Consider the following 14,548-nt stretch of genomic DNA (forward strand, 5'->3'; position numbering starts at 1 on the left):
TAGTGCCATAGCCTCTGTACCATGGGCTTTCACTGTCTCGGGTTAGAATTTTATTTAACTAAAGGCCATACAGCATACATAACAGAGTAACTTCACCAATTCTTCAATAAGTGCTGAAAGAACCTCTTCTTGCTAAGCAGTTCTTCTAGGAGAAGGACACTCCAAAATCAAACGATTGTTCTCTAGTCTTGTGTAGTGCCATAGCCTCTGTACCATGGGCTTTCACTGTCTTGGGTTAGAGTTCTCTTGCTTGAGGGTACACTTGGGCACACTATTCTATCTTCTTTCTCTTCTTCTTGTTTTGTTAAGTTTTCATGGTTTATATAGGAGATATTTGTTTTGATGTCGTTACTCTTATATTTTATTTTTTCTTGTTTTCTTTCCCCCCTGGGTTATTTTCCCTATTGGAGCCCTTGGGCTTATAGCATTCTGCTTTTCCAACTAGGGTTGTAGCTTAGCAATTAATAATAATATTAATAATAACGTGTAAATTGACAGATAACTTAGGAGCTAAAATATCAGCGGGGTTTATAAAAAAACGAATAAAAAATACGTAAAAAAAACACGCATATATTCTATTTTGCTGAGTAGAAATATAAAGTTTGTTAATGTTTGCCTGAATAGTGCTATGATTTTTGGCTGATAAAATATACGAAATCGTTTTTAGATTATCATAAAAAATTTAATATAGATTAATTAGTTGATTTATGGATGAAATATCTTTTGCTTATTCGGCTTTAATAAAGAAAATAAATAATTAAACTTTGTTATAGAGTAAGAAAAGTAGTAACATTAGGGTAGAAGAGACTTTTCAGCTATGGTAAGCTACTCTTTTAGGAGAAGGATACTACAAAATCAAACCATTGTTCTCTAGGTTTGGGTAGTGGCATAGCCTCTATACTATGGTATTCCACTGTCTTGAGGTAGAGTTCTCTTGCTTGAGGGTAAACTCGGGCACACTTATCTATCTTGTTTCTCTTCCTCTTTATTGTTGAAGTTTTATAGTTTATAAATGCAAGATCTATTTGGATGTTGTTGCTCTTCGTAAATTATTTTATATTGTTCATTACTTCTCTTGTAGTTTATTTATTTCCTTATTTCCTTTCCTCACTGGGCCATCTTTTTCCCTGTTGGAGTCCTTGGGCTTATGGCATGCTACTTTTCCAACTACGGTTGTAATAATAATAATAATAATAATAATAATAATAATAATAATAATAATAATAATAATAATAATAATAATAAGACAAGGAAAAAGTTTCCTAAGATTTCGCCATGACAAGTAGCGTAATACGAAAAACCGTCTCTCTCTCTCTCTCTCTCTGTCACGTTCAAACTTTCTCATATTCGTTGATGAAGTGTTTGTTGGTCAATGTCTGTGTCGGGTTAATCTACTAATCCTTGAGGTTGTTTATTTTAATTTCTTCTTCTTCCAGCTGGTGCTTAGGATGTCTTGCGATTAGCGAAGATTTTGGTGCAGAAGGAAGGTCCCGGATAGGGCAAGGCGAAGGGTTGGTTGTAAGGGGAAACTCTTCCATACAAGTTTCTATGGCTCTTTTCAATCTATTTTTTTTTTTTTTTCGTTTATTAATTTTTCCTTTTCTAATTATTCTGTAGCTCCTTGAAGGTGAACCTGTCAATGATATCTAATGTCTGACACTATACTCAATTTTTTTTTTAATGAGGCGCATTTGCACTGACTCGCAGCGGTGCCCTTTTAGCTCGGAAAAGTTTCCTGATCTCTGATTGGTTAGAATGATCTTGTCCAACCAATCAGCGATCAGGAAACCTTTCTGAGCTAAAAGGGCACCCCTGCGAGTCGGTGCAAATCTGCCTCACTAAAAAGAATTGACTGTAGATGACTAAAAATTAATCAAGCAGCTAATATTGTGGAGTCAATGTCTGTTGGGAAAAAATACAGTATTTTGGGCCTGTAATCACCAATTTATGAACGCATGGAATTACAGTAAAATAGCTATCTTACTGCAATTTAGCAACATTGCAATGAGGAGGTAACTAAATGTAGAACACAAAGACACATTATATATATATATATATATATATATATATATATATATATATATATATATATATATATATATATATATATATAAAACCAACATGGAAGTAGATATATTATGAAAAAAAGAGGCCAATTTATCTTTGTAAATGGCGTTGAAAATAATATTCTCTGTGAAGAGACAAATGATATACTGTTTAACTGTAAAATATTCACCCAAAACACGAACATCTGAAACTTCACCTCGTCTCTCTCTCTCTCTCTCTCTCTCTCTCTCTCTCTCTGCAAACCGTACCCCTTAAACCGTCCCGACCACAAAACCCCAAACTTGAACCCCTGTTTAGCGCCTGTCACATTTCCTTAATAAACCTCCAATAAACTTAACACTCGGAGCCCTTCGGTGTCTCTTTATTTTAAGAAGAGCCTTTCCGCGTTTCTAGCGTCATTTAACGTCATTTTACGTCATTTAACGGCAGCTAAACCCGCCTCAGTTTACCGGGGAGAGAGAGACTCGGCCTAGGCTATGGGCCTTGGTTTGAAGCAACTCTCGAATCGGTCTAAGCACAATTTCGTTATATTATTATTATTATCATTATTATTAGCCAAGCTACAACCCTAGTTGGAAAAGCAAGGTGCTATAAGTCCAAGGTCTCCAATAATGAAAAATAGCCCAGTGAGGAAAGGAAATAAGGAAATAAATAAATGATGAGAACAAATTAACTATAAATCATTCTAAAAACAGTAACGTCAAAAGGCAAGGCCTGTTTTGCCTCAGTCACTTCATTATAACTTTGGTAATAATAATAATAATATTAGTAATAATAATAATAATAATAAGTGACATGATATACTTTCGAGGTACATATCTCAGGATGAGTTCTCTTTTATTAAAAAAACAATAATAATGAGGATGACGAGAACATGAGGCCAAGGATGATAATCCCTGTTTCACTCGCTCCTCATGTGGCCGTCGTAGGTGTCATAAATTTGACACCCTCGAGTGCCAAGTGATTCTTTAATGTCCTATCCAACCTCCTCCTCCATCATATGGGTCAATTTTGCTATTTGGATCAACATTAGTCTTTTTCCCTTAATTTTCTGATTATTTTCGTTAACGAAATTAAACAGTAAAGATGTAGGATATATCAACCCATTTCTATAGGTCTAGATCTTTAACCTGTGTCTATATGTCTAGATCTTTAACCTGTGTCTATATGTCTATATCTTTAACCCGTGTCTATATGTCTAGATCTTTAACCCGTGTCTATATGTCTATATCTTTAACCCGTATTTATATGTCTAGATCGTTAACCTGGGTCTATAGGCCTAGATCTGTTAGATTGACTAAGTTCTGTTGAAAATTCTATGGTGAAATTCATCTATTTTAATTCTACTAGTTCGGTATGGACTAACAATTAGTTGACTAGATTTTAAAGTTGTCTACTATATCCGGATCCTGTTCTAACTATGGTTTGAAAATATTCTTCCAGAAGAATTTTTCCTTTTTGGGGGTGGGATACTGGAGTAGGCGTAGGCTCGTCTCCACGAGAGCTTTCCAGCTGGTTTTCATTATTTCGTCTCGAGGGAAACGATGATTGAAGCTCTTGTCTTATGCCTATTCGGTGTCACTGTGTCTTGTATCTGTATTGTCTACTTGCATATCGCATTATTACTATCATTATTATATCGCATTATTACTATCATTATTAATACAGTTACTATCACAATTATCCTTTTTATATAATCCTAGTCAATACTACTACTACTACCATTATTATTATTATTATTATTATTATTATTATTATTATTATTATTATTATTATACCTCGTTTCGAGTATTGTTTTCCTGTCTGGTCTTCAGCTGTTGACTCTCATCTTAATTTGTTATAATAAAAAAACTTGCTATTTCTTATTCCTGACAACATTATCCTCACTGACAGCGGTAACAAAAACGTAGTCAGAAAGCAATTAGAATTAAAGCCATTTGAATTATCATAATCATTTCTTGATGTCACCCAATATACCAGTGCGTCGTTTTCTCGAGCGAGATCAGGGCAAAGGGCGATTTTGAGTAATGAATCGGAATACTTCGCTCGGATAATAAGGTTTGGGACGTTGAGTTGAACACCGGAAGATTTATGAAACTGTTTCGAAGCGTGGCGGTAAAATAAATGCATTTGTAATAGCCAAAAGGTGTCAAATTATTAGCTGTAATAAGAAATAATCGAGTCAAAAGCAAATGTATGCAGAGCTTTGGTTTCACGAAGTATAGAGATAGTTATTATTATTATTATTATTATTAAGAACTTTGACTTGATTTGTAACTAATATTTATATAATTTAGTGAAATAGAATATGCCGCAGTTATTATTATTATTATTATTATTATTATTATTATTATTATTATTATTATTATTATCCCTGCGTTTATTTCTGCCCTTTGGCCCCATTAGGAAAACGAAAGCAATCCTCAACTCCAATAAAAGCTATCATATTATAGCCATAAACATTCGCCTGCGTGCAACCCTGCCCCCCTAAGATAAACTCGGGGATTTCCACCCGTTAAACCGACCGTTACCTCAATCAACGTCAGGAGGCCTCTAACCGTTAATCACTTAACGGTTAGAGGCGTTAATCACTTAAAAGCTTCTTTACAGTATTAGCAAGACATTTCCTTGATAGCTTTTATATCCACAATGAGATTTCTTTCGAAATCGTAAAAGCCAAGCTGCTGCTTTTCATTTACGATCCTGTTTTAATATTCTTTTTCTAAATCCTCTAATAGTCTAGTTGTGGGGAAACACACTCTCTCTCTCTCTCTCTCTCTCTCTCTCTCTCTCTCTCTCTCTCTCTCTCTCTCTCTCTCTCTCTCTCAATATACTTTTTCAAACCTCTTATAGTCTAGTTGTGGGGAAACCTCTCTCTCTCTCTCTCTCTCTCTCTCTCTCTCTCTCTCTCTCTCTCTCTCTCTCTCTCAATATTCTTTTTCAAATCTCTTATAGTCTAGTTGTGGGGAAACTTCTCTCTCTCTCTCTCTCTCTCTCCTCTCTCTCTCTCTCTCTCTCTCTCTCTCTCTCCTCTCTCTCTCTCTCTCTCTCTCTCTCAGTTTTTGTTGTCCTAGTTTTTAAAAGATAATGCATACGCGCACACACACACACACACATGTATATATATATATATATATATATATATATATATATATATATATATATATATATATATATATATACTGATCTTCCGAATCGGGTAGTTGAATCGGTAGAACTTCAAAAGTTCAAACTTGCAGCAAATGTTGTTATGTTGAACAGGCGGACATAAAGATATCTCTTTTGGTGTTACTGTATTTTTTTTTATATTTTATTTTAATTGTTCATTATTTCTCTTATTGTTTGTTAGTTTCCGTATTTCCTTCCCTCACTGGGCTATTTTCCATGATGGAGCCATAGGGCTTATAGCATCTTGCTTTTCCAATTAGGGTTGTAGCTTAGCTAGCAATAATAATAACAATAATAATATGTGTATATATATATATATATATATATATATATATATATATATATATATATATATATATATATATATATATAATGTGTGTATATATATATATATATATATATATATATATATATATAATGTGTGTATATATATATATATATATATATATATATATATATATATAATGTGTGTATATATATATATATATATATATATATATATATATATATATATATATATATATATATATATATGTATATATATATATATACATATATATATATATATATATATATATATATATATATATATATATATATATGTATATATATATATATATATATATATATATATATATATATATATATATATATATATACATATATATATATGTATATATATATACATACATATATATATATATATATATATATATATATATATATATATATATATATATATATATATATAGACGAGGTCTTTGCATAAGCGTGCGTCTATCTTTTTCCCTCTGCGTCTGTAGCGACAGGGACAAGGATACGAAGAAGAAGAAGAAGAAGAAATCTAAAAGAAACAACGTGTGAAATCCAACCCTATTATGTGTAACTTAAGTCTAATAATGTTTGTGTAGGTGAGACGTCTCCAAAATCCCCTTGTGCGATTTCACAGCTTCAACTGTATTATTGTATTTTGTTTTATATTGTTCTAATAAATCTGCTTTTTGTGTGTTTTAAATCTTTCTTTAAGAGAGTCTGAAGTGCTAGAGGTCTATTTTTATGGCTGCAGTCATAGGCCGAGTTTGTCTTAGGGTCTTTAGGGTTTTGATGTCGTTGGAACAGAAGAAACCCAAGAGACTTGAATGAAGAAGTGTTTTAATTCTTTCATTCTCCTTTGTTTTGAGTATTGTTCTCCTGTCTGGTGTTCAGCTGCTGAATCTCATCTTAATTTGTTGGACAGAAACTTACGGTCTATTAAATTTCTTATTCCTGATCTAGATATTAATATTTGGCACCGTCGTTCAATTAGTTTTTTATGCATGTTGCATAAGATTTTTCATAACTCTGACCATCCTTTACATTCAGATCTCCCTGGACAATTCTATCCTGTTCGTAATACTAGGCAGGCAGTTAATTCTAATAGCCAGGCCTTCTCCATCATGAGGCTCAGTACTACACAGTATTCTAGAAGTTTTATTCCAGTTGTTACCAAGTTGTGGAATATTCTTCCTAATCGGGTAGTTGAATCAGTAGAACTTCCAAAGTTCAAAGTTGGAGCAAATGCTTTTTTGTTGACCAGGCGGACATGAGTCTTTTTATTGTTTATATATGACATATCTATTTTGACGTTGTTACTGTTTTTAGAATGATTTATTGTTAATTTGTTCCCATTATTTATTCATTTCCTTATACCCTTTCCTCACTGGGCTATTTTTCCCTATTGGAGCCCTTTGGCTTATAGCATCTTGCTTTTCCAACTAGGGTTGTAGCTTGGCTAGCAATAATAATAACGATAATAATAATAATTTGTTTCCAAATTCGGGGGTTTATATCATTTCTTGTCTGTGTGACTGGTCGTCTGCCCCCCCCCCCTCTCTCTCTCTCTCTCTCTCTCTCTCTCTCTCTCTATATATATATATATATATATATATATATATATATATATATATATATATATATATATATATATGTATATATATATATATATATATATATATATATATATATATATATATATATATATATATATATATATATATATACGTATATGCGATATACTTGGGCACTAACACACACACACAATATATATATATATATATATATATATATATATATATATATATATATATATATATATATATATATATATATATATATATATATATATATATATATATATATATATATATATATATATATATACACACGTATATGCAATATACTTGGGCACTAACACACACACACAATATATATATATATATATATATATATATATATATATATATATATATATATATATATATATAAAGCAAAAAGAACATGGAAGAATTTTCATGAAGTCTTGTAAAGCGACCGAGTTTGGTGCTCAGGAATAATTTGTTGATTTTTTTTTTTCTTTTTTGTCTTACAAAGTGATTAGACTTATAGAAAGCAATTAGGCTTTCACGAGAAAGGGTTTAGATTTGATTAAATTTTGGAAGAAAAATTTATTGGGTTAGTAATAGATCTTCAGCGTTGACGGAGGTTTAACGGCCTCTCTCTCTCTCTCTCTCTCTCTCTCTCTCTCTCTCTCTCTCTCTCTCCATACTTTTTCCTTTCCTATCTCCCCGTTTTCCCCCTTTCTCTTTCTTCCTTCGTTTTCCTCTCTTTCATTCGTTTTCCCCTCTTTAGTTTTCCCCCTCTCTCTTGCTTTCGTTTTTCTCTCTTGCTTTCGTTTTTCTTTTCTTTCATTTCCTCTCTCTCTCTCTCTCTCTCTCTCTCTCTCTCTCTCTCTCTCTCTCTCTCTCTCTCTCTCTCTCTTCTTTGGTTTCCCTCTCCCATCTTCTTTCGTTCCCCCCCCCCCCTCTCTCTCTCTCTCTCTCTCTCTCTCTCTCTCTCTCTCTCTCTCTCTCTCTCTCTCTCTCTCTCTCTAGTTTCCCTCTTTTGTTTTTCCCTCTGCTTCGTTTTCCTCTCTTTATTTCTTCGTTTCCTCTCGTCTCTCTCTCTCTCTCTCTCTCTCTCTCTAGTTTCCCTCTTTTGTTTTTCCCTCTCTGCTTCGTTTTCCTCTCTTTATTTCTTCGTTTCCTCTTTCTCTCTCTCTCTCTCTCTCTCTCTCTCTCTCTCTCTCTCTCTCTCTCTCTCTCTCTCTCTCTCTCTCTCAAGGAATGTTAATGACGACAAAACCTCACAAGTGTTTTTAGTCGGTGAATACAAAAGGAATTCCGTTATGCTTCTTTGTCTGCGACTCCCTAATGTCTATCTCTCTGTCTGTGAGGTCCCTCTATCGAAAACAAATGACTAACGGTGCTTTATTATTTTTATAGATGTAATCATAAAGTTATGTTATTACTGATACTATCATTATCTCTACTGTTAGTGTTGGTATTTCAAGTGACAGGTATTAATAGTACTAACTATTGCCATTAGCAGTATTCAAGCATCCTACTAATACATAGGCCTAGTGTTTAACAGTACTCATAAGCATCTTACTAATACATAGGCCTAGTGTTTAACAGTACTCATAAGCATCTTACCAATACATAGGCCTAGTGTTTAACAGTACTCATCAGCATCTTACTAATACATAGGCCTAGTGTTTAACAGTACTCATAAGCATCTTACAAATACTTAGACCTAGTGTTTAACAGTACTCATAAGCATCTTACTAATACATAGACCTAGTGTTTAACAGTACTCATAAGCATCTTACTAATACATAGATCTAGTGTTTAACAGAACTCATCAGCATCTTACTAATACATAGGCCTAGTGTTTAACAGTACTCATAAGCATCTTACAAATACTTAGACCTAGTGTTTAACAGTACTCATAAGCATCTTACTAATACATAGACCTAGTGTTTAACAGTACTCATAAGCATCTTACTAATACATAGATCTAGTGTTTAACAGAACTCATCAGCATCTTACTAATACATAGGCCTAGTGTTTAACAGTACTCATAAGCATCTTACAAATACTTAGACCTAGTGTTTAACAGTACTCATAAGCATCTTACTAATACATAGACCTAGTGTTTAACAGTACTCATAAGCATCTTACTAATACATAGATCTAGTGTCTAACAGTACTCATAAGCATCTTACTAATACATAGACCTAGTGCTTAACAGTACGCATAAGCATCTTAGTAATGCGTAGGTGTCTGTTTATATTCATACTGGTTTAAACTAAGTTTATTAGTGCTTTTGTCGTATTTTATCGTAATTGTTGTTGTTGTTGTTGCTTTTGTTATAGAAGTGGTTATTAAAACCTTATTAAATACCATTATTATTATTATTATTATTATTATTATTATTATTATTAGCTAAGCTACAATCCTAGTTGGAAAGCAGGCCATGGGCCCAAGTGCTCCAGCAGGGAAAAATAGCCCAGTGAGGAATGGAAATAAGGATATGAATAAACTCCAAGAGAAGTAATGAACCATTAAAATAAAACGTTTTAAGAACGAATAACATCAAAATAGAGATATATACTGTATATAAACTAATTAGTTTTTGTCACTTGGAACGTAATGGTCAAAGTAGACACATTATCACTGCTTATTATTATTAAGGAAACTTTTCATAAGGCCACATAATTTTCCCTTGGACCATCATCACACCAAAGAGCTTCTTGTGTTACGTCTCTGGCCAGCTCAACGACTCATTACGAAACCATGTTTTGATTTTCGCTGTAAACAACTTGATATATAAAAAGAAAAAAAATTCCTTTAACCCTTTCCTTGGAGAGCTAATTGGTTTAGTCCTAACGAATATCTCTCATCCTTTCCATTTTTTTTTTACTTCGTGGCCTTTTTTTCCACCGGGTCTTAATTGTGGGAAAGATGATAAAAAGAGAATTAGGAGGGAAATTAGTTTTGTTTAGTATGGAATAGGAGGTGAGGTGGTTTACATGGGAGTTGATGATAACTGATACTGTTACTCTAGGCCTACTACTACTACTATTACTACTACTACTACTACTACTACTACTACTACTACTACTATATTATTATTATTATTATTATTATTATTGTTGTTGTTGTTACTTGCTAAGCTACAACCCTAGTTGGAAAAGGAAGACGCTTATAGCCCAGAGGTTCCAACAGGGAAAATAGCCCAGTGAGGAAAGGAAACGAGGAAAAATAGAATATTTTAAGAACAGTCACAACATTGAAATAAATAAACAAATGAATAAATGAATTAATTGATAATAATAATAATAATAATAATAATAATAAAAATAAGAGGTGATTTGACTAAGTAATTTAATAATAGATATTATTATTAGTATTATTATTATTAGTATTATTATTATTATTAGCCAAGCTACAACCCTAGTTGGAAAAGCAAGATTCTATAATCCCAATGGCTCCAACCGGGAAAAATAGCCTAGTGAGGAAAGGAAATAAGGAAATAAATAAATGATGAGAATAAATTAACAATATATAAGTTTACGAACTGAGAGAGAGAGAGAGAGATGAGAGAGAGAGAGAGAGAGAGGAGAGATGAGAGAGAGAGAGAGAGAGAGAGAGAGAGAGAGAGAGAGAAGGGGGGTTATATTTTCTTGTACTTATATACAACATTAATCCATAACAATATTGCTGAAAGAAATTATTTCAAAGGATTCTATTATTATTTTATAACAGCCATTCTCTCGTTATTATAATTATTACTAGCCAAGCTACAACCCTAGTTGGAAAAGCAAGATGCTATAAGCCCAAGGGCTTCAATAGGGAAAAATAGCCCAGTGAGGATAGGAAATAATGAAATAAATAAAGGATGAGAACAAATTAACAATAAATCATTCTAAAAACAGTAACAACGTCAAAACAGATATGTCAAACCACAAAAAGTCAATTTAATAGTATGGGCTTCAATTATAAAAATAAAAATTATTATTATTATTATTATTATTATTATTATTAGCTAAGCTACAGCCTAGTTGGAAAAGCAGGATCATATAAGCCCAAGGGCTCCAACAGGGAAAATAACCCAGTGAGGAAAGGAAACAAGGAAAAATAAAGCATTTTATGAACAGCAACAACACCTATACAAAATTTCCTATATAAACTAAAAAACTTTAACAAAACAAGAGAAAGAGAAATTAGATGGAATAGTGTGCCCAAGTGCACCCTCAAGCAAGAGAACTCTAACCCAGGAAAGTGGAAGACCATGGCACAGGAGCTATGGTACTACCCAAGATTAGAGAACAATGGTTTGATTTTGAATTAAGGATTTCAGTCTAACATTGAAGAAAGGGAAATAATACTAGGCGTAATCAATATTTATTATTATTATTATTATTATTATTATTATTATTATTATTATTATTATTATTATTATTATGATCTCAACAACCCTTGTTGGTGTCTAGCCAAGGAGCAAAATGCCTGTCTGGAACAAGACCAGTTTAATTCAGTACGTACAGAGCAAGTAACGCCTCGGTAGGAAAAAAAAAAGGGCAAATGAGGGCCCAAAACATGTGGAGGGAGGGAGGGAGGAATGGAGGGATGAGGGAGAAACGAGTGAGGTACGCGACAGAAGGACAGAAGTCCTGTCACACGATCCTCGGCCTAGCGTTTTTGCTCCCGCTCCGGACGACGGAGAAGAAGGACGCAAGAAAGAGAACACGCCATGCATTCGGCGCATTAGGTCTTTTGAAACCACCTTAGAGAGAGAGAGAGAGAGAGAGAGAGAGAGAGAGAGAGAGAGAGAGAGAGAGATAATATTAATTGACTCTTATATCATTATCTTTGTCGGTGTTTTCCTGACCGCTGTTGTTGCTCGGGCGTGGTTGATTTGATATGTTAGTTACCCTTTCTTATTCTATTTACTCTTGTCCCTTTTCCTTGTGTAGGTTTTGTGCTTATATGTTTTCTTTTTCTTTTTGCTTCCCCTTTTATTCTTTTAATGTCGGCTACTCCCCAAAATTGGGGGAAATGCCATGGAAGATAGAATTTAAGTATTTAAACAAAATAATGGCCGTTTAGACTTGGCCACATAAAGTTAATCACATCAAGGATAATAATAGCAATAACAATTGCACTTGACAGATTTAAATCAATTTTGCATATTGCAAAAAAAAAAACCCCAAATTGCAACGGCCGCTTGAAGCACGTGCTCAAAAGATGGCGCTGTTGCAAACGAGCCCAAGGGGGTGGTTGAGGAGACACATGAAACGAGCAGCAATGGCGACACCGTTTGTTTTTATGTCTCCTCTGGTGGATATGAAGAGACAACGAAGAGATGGATGCTCAGACGAACCATTGGCTGAACTGTGATCAACTCTGAAGAGACGTCGTAGATTCTCGGAATGTTTCTGTCGTTGTCTATCAGGGCGTAATAACGATGGCTCAGGGATGGGATTACACCCTTGACTTTTGCTAGGCTGGTGCCTTCCTTCTATTTTTATCCTAAGATGTCCTTATTTAAAACAAGAGCTATTTTCTTTGAAGTGTGTAAAACATGATTTATTCTATTCTTATTTAAGATGTCCTTATTCGATACAAGAGCTATTTTCTTTGAAGTGTGGAAAAAATGATTTAGTCTAATCTTAATTAAGATGTCCTTATTCGATACAAGATATATTTTCTTTGAAATGTGGAAAGACCTGATTTATTCTATTCTTAATTAAGATGTCCTTATTCAATACAGGAGCTATTTTCTTTGAAATGTGGAAAGACCTGATTTATTCTATTCTTAATTAAGATGTCCTTATTCAATACAGGAGCTATTTTCTTTGAAATGTGGAAAGACCTGATTTATTCTATTCTTAATTAAGATGTCCTTATTCAATACAGGAGCTATTTTCTTTGAAATGTGGAAAGACCTGATTTATTCTATTCTTATTTAAGATGTCCTTATTCACCCAAGAGCTATTTTCTTTGAAATGTGGAAAGACATGATTTATTCAATTTTTATTTTTGATATTTGAAAGGAAGTTGAAGTAGCCGTTTTAATCCCTTAAACAAAAATTGTTTTTTTGGTGCCTTTACCAAACTCTCTTTATGCCACAAAGGTGACAATAAACACTATATTAAACCACCCGATTAAAAAACCCATGATATCATCTTCTCGCAATCAAAACACTAGAAAGAATTTCAAGTTTCCTTGAGATTCTAGATGCCCAGAACAAACTCAGCCGAGTGACAGACACGCGGAAACAAATTCCATGTTGTTTACTGCTAGAAGAACTTGTATTTTTTTGTTCAGTTGAGACTGTTTATTTTCTCAGTTCATCTCGGAAATACCTTTTGTGGTTCGGGAACAGCTGACTCATTTGTTCTGGCTGCATCCGCTGTTACTCTTTTTCTTGCTTGTGGTTTTGGCTACTGTGAGTCAGTGCTTATACAAAGTAGATTGAAGAAGGTAAAAAAAAACGTTAACATTCTCTCTCTCTCTCTCTCTCTCTCTCTCTCTCTCTCTCTCTCTCTCTCTCTCTCTCTCTCTCTCGAAGGAACGAACGAACGAAATTACCTTTTCTTATTGCTGCTCTTCACAACGATGTGCAAGTCTTTTCCGTTCTGAAGTTTCTTTCGCACTTTTAAGTGGCCACCTACAATATATATATATATATATATATATATATATATATATATATATATATATATATATATATATATATATATATAAATATATATATATATATAAAATATATATATATATATATATATATATATATATATATATATATATAGGCTGACATGAGTCTTTTTATAGTTTATATATGAACTATCTGGTTTTGACGTTGTTAATAGTTTATATATGACATATCTGTTTTGACGCTGTTACTGTGTTTAGAATGATATATTGTTAATTTATTTTCATCATTTATTTATTTCCTTATTTCCTTACCTCACTGGGCTATTTTTCCCTGTTGGAGCCCTTGGACTTATAGCATCTTGCTTTTCCAACTAGGGTTGTAGCATGGCTAGTAATAATAATAACAATATATATATATATATATATATATATATATATATATATATATATATATATATGTGTGTGTGTGTGTGTGTGTGTGTGTGTGTGTGTGTGTGTGTGTGTGTGTGTGTGTGTGTGTGTGTGTGTGTAAGTGAACGAAAGTCTAAAACAAATGTTCAATACATACATCTGCTTATGGCTCGCGCGAACACATGCTAAAACTTCACTGGAATGTGCTCTCTATTATATATAGTGTATGTAGCCTACTGTATACACATATACATATATTTACACGGTATGTATACATTCATCCTTTTACTTAAAATAATACTATGCTTATTACAGACATCTTTTGCAATAGAACAGGGATTTTTGTTAATCAATGGTTTGAACACAAAAAAGGGCATACATC

The 14,548-nt window shown here is 33.1% G+C and overlaps 1 protein-coding gene across 1 annotated transcript in view; it reads right to left on the reverse strand.

The window, feature by feature from the left end:
* Positions 1 to 14,548, reverse strand: part of LOC137654727 (uncharacterized) — a 202,835-nt gene that overhangs the window by 6,695 nt on the left and 181,592 nt on the right.

The sequence above is a fragment of the Palaemon carinicauda genome, chromosome 15 (assembly GCF_036898095.1).
Source record: "Palaemon carinicauda isolate YSFRI2023 chromosome 15, ASM3689809v2, whole genome shotgun sequence".
NCBI classification, from domain to species: domain Eukaryota; kingdom Metazoa; phylum Arthropoda; class Malacostraca; order Decapoda; family Palaemonidae; genus Palaemon; species Palaemon carinicauda.